This window comes from Seriola lalandi, unplaced genomic scaffold (genome assembly GCF_002814215.2).
Source record: "Seriola lalandi dorsalis isolate HSWRI2012SDOR001 ecotype SW California unplaced genomic scaffold, Sedor1 jcf7180002054544, whole genome shotgun sequence".
Lineage (NCBI taxonomy): Eukaryota > Metazoa > Chordata > Actinopteri > Carangiformes > Carangidae > Seriola > Seriola lalandi.
This window is the reverse complement of record NW_019525097.1, coordinates 5,981,187-5,985,081: the sequence shown is the minus strand read 5'-3', so window position 1 is coordinate 5,985,081 and position 3,895 is coordinate 5,981,187.

Genomic DNA, 3,895 nt, shown 5'->3' with positions numbered 1-3,895 from the left:
TCTTTGCTAGCATCTGTTGTGCAGTTAAATTCTGCATTTTAACTCTGCAGCTGAAAATCTGCTTCCTGTTCACACTGGCTGACGTGTGCCCTGTGCAAGTGGCTGATAGGAGTGAGTACATAGCCCCTGCACTTGTGGTACTTAATATGTAGTACTTAAGAATTTAAAAACTATTTGATTTTCTAAAAACAATTAAATTCATTTGACAGTTAAGATATATATTGTGTTTTGTATCTTTTTTATAGTTCATAGTTTCGTTTGCATCTTGGTTATGCTGTTAAAGTTATTAGTTCAGGTAATATGTGACAGATTGTTGACAGATTCCAGGTTGATTCTGTATCGATGTATTAGTAATGCCTTAAGGCTCCAGTAGGGGGAAGTCGCGCTTCTCTCCCTCACTTAATACATACGAGTGAAGACGAGAGCCGTGTAATGGTTTCATCCCTCTTCCCTTGCTATTTTTCCTATTTTAAAGGCGCAACACACTCAGCACCAGTAATTATTTTAGAAACTGGTTAGGTCTTCTGGTTATATAGGGAAGATAATTTGTCTCATAAGAACAGAACATTCCGTTTGGGTTGGGTCTTATCTGCCTCCACTTCAGGTGATGAAAGCAATATGATAATGAAGTAGATACTTAATATCTTTTGCAACAAATCACCTGCAGTGTAGACAATCTGCTTCCTGTTTACACTGGTAACACATGCCCAGTGTATGTGTTTGTATGTATATGCTCATGTATGTGTTTTCAGGTGTGAGACTCTGGACGGACAGACATTTTAGATGAAAGCGTACTGGTGTGGACGTGGCCCACATTGCATTCACCACAGTTGAGGCTAATAAGACTCAGGGAGTGACCATGAGTGTCTATCTATGTCATTTGTAGCCCACTCGTGGGTGCGCTATACTCTAGGTTCGGAAGGAGCTAAGCAGTAGAGTACAATCACCATAAACACAAGAGGCATGAGTTTAGTTAACTGCAGCTTTAGTCTCTGTTCAGAATGCAGAACAACACAATTTTGACAAATATGAAAAATAACAAAATGACCCTTAAACATAAAATAAATTGTCAGATGTGTATAAGAGACAGTGCTATCGCTGCAATTAAAAGAGCATGATCAGAGTGCAAGTCGCTGACAGGAGTAAGTACATAGCACCTACACTCTGCACCAGCAATTATTCTAGAACCTGTTTAGGTCTGGTGGTTATATAAGGAAGATCATTTGTCTCAATAGAACAGAACATTCCGATGCCCATTTGGGTACATGAAAGCTTCCTTTGTTTGAAATGGTAAACTGAATTTATTTTGTTGTTCTTCCTGTGTGGACCAACCCAGATTCCAACCCAGATTCATTTCAAACCAGTCAGTCCAGTCATGTCCAGTCAGTCCGAGAGCAAGAGTAAGGTCCATCCACACCATCACACCTGAAAAAGTTCACTGGGTATTTGCATCCTGGTGACAACAGCTACTAGCAAAAATAATCAAGATCAGTGACGTTTGTAATTTGTTATCCATTGCTACGTCCACACTACTACATTTTCATTTTAAAACGCATTTCTTATGGTACATTTTTACATCCCATCCACACTACTCCGATGTTTTCAAGCACTCAACCAGGGAGACTTTTGGAAACGCTACTGGCCCCATTTTAGATTGAAAACTCTGGGGTTGCGTTGTAGTCCGGACAAGTGAAAACAGAGACCTTTGGAAAAGATGATGCAGACACCCACAGTCGCTCCCTGATTGGGTCTTATCTGCCTCCAAGTGGTGAAAGCAATACGATAATGAAGTACAAGTGTTGCTGATCATGCTGTCTTTGCTAGCATCTGTTGTGCAGTTAAATTCTGCATTTTAACTCTGCAGCTGAAAATCTGCTTCCTGTTCACTCTGGCTGACGTGTGCCCTGTGCAAGTGGCTGATAGGAGTGAGTACATAGCCCCTGCACTTGTGGTACTTAATATGTAGTACTTAAGAATTTAAAAACTATTTGATTTTCTAAAAACAATTAAATTCATTTGACAGTTAAGATATATATTGTGTTTTGTATTTTTTTTATAGTTCATAGTTTTGTTTGCATCTTGGTTATGCTGTAAGCAATATGATAATGAAGTAGATACTTAATATCTTTTGCAACAAACGTACGTAGATGAAAACGTACTGGTGTGGACGTGGCCCACATTGCATTCACCACAGTTGAGGCTAATAAGACTCAGGGAGTGACCATGAGTGTCTATCTATGTCATTGTTTCCAAAAGCCTGCATTTCTGTCCATCCAGACTAAAACGCAACGCCCGGAGTTTTCAAACTAAAAACGTTCCAGCAGCGTCTCCAAAAGTTGTGTAAAAGTAGTGTGGGTGCCAGGCGTAAATATGGCAAAATAGATTGTAAAACTAAAAGGTAGTAGTGTGGACATAGCCTGAGTGAACCAAACCTGGAAAGCAGATGTAAAACCAAAACAGTGATTTTTAGACAGTAATAAACTCCATATAGCTGAGGGAAACTGAATAGTCAAATAATAATTCCATGTGGATGAGCAACACCTTTCACATTAAAGAAGTTAATTTCTATCACTGTTAATGTACTGTAAAAATTTTGATTAAAGAAGCTTTAAAACTCTAATTACTCTCAGAATCTCTCACTCACAAATAATTAGCAAATGACCCGCAAATGACTGAGGCATCACAGAAAAAGTAAGAGAATCTTGTTCTCTCATTTATCTAAATAAAAACAAAAGTTAAGCTGTAAAAATTCTAAAAGGAAGAGGAAAAATGTGTAAAATCGATAAAAAGGCTTTACATGCCAGGGACTGTATTCTCTAGAAAGTTGATGTACTGTGAAAACAAAGTAAAACAATTTTTCAAAAAACACAGTTAATCTCTCATTATGTGATGCATCGTGTCAAAAAGGTTTCTTTTAGAGCCCCAGAACTCTTTGGGTTCCCGCCTTCTCGTCTGTTTTTTCTTCCAATCCTGATTAGTACATGGACTCGTTGTTGTTACACATACAAGAGTAGAGTATGGTTGCCCCTTTTTCAGTGTCCATCGCCTGCAGTGGTCATGTGTGCGCTAATTAATTGCCCTTTGAGAAGAATGGCTACCTCCTTCTGTTCAATAGCAGCTGGGGATAGTCTCTGTCTGTTCATACATCAGCATTAAACTTTGTCATCTGAAGGGGCTGGTGTAATATTTTACACTAAATTGTGCTTTGGACTGGATGCCAAAGTACAAATGACAGCATGGTGTAGACTCATTTATCATCCCCCCCTCCCCTCAACATACACACACCTCCCTCTATCTCTCTACCCCCACGCCCCCCATTCTCTCCCCTCTCTCTCTCTCGCTCTGTCCCCGTCTCCATGGAAATCATTGGTGCCTCCATCCTCCTGTGGTGAGGGAGCTGACTGCAGACTCTCTGTTGACCATCAGCCCCATTTACACGGACAGAGCTCTGAGAAAACACAATTTTTAGGTGGCATCTTCAATACATACACACGCTTATTTTCTCCTCACTACATTTATTTCATAGCACCAAAGACGCAGATGCCCTCCACTATCATTATGCAAGTCTGATGCTCAGGGGCAATTAATGCAGGGAGCAGTGTGATGGTGAATATGATGCAGTTATCAGTAAGCGTGTGGAGGTCGGGTGATGAATGAGTGTATACCTTAGTAGTCAACACTGATTTGTACAAGGGCACTGACAAGAAACAATCTTCATCTTGATCCTAATGACTGAGATAATTGTAAGTAATTGAGGGGAAAAAAAACTAATTTGGTTTTTGTTTTCTTTGTGCTACATTACACTCTGCTTACTATAATTCAGTCGTCTTGCAGCGGTTTTTAAGTAAAAGTCCTTGCCAGATAATGATCTATAATCTCACCTTTATAAGCTTTA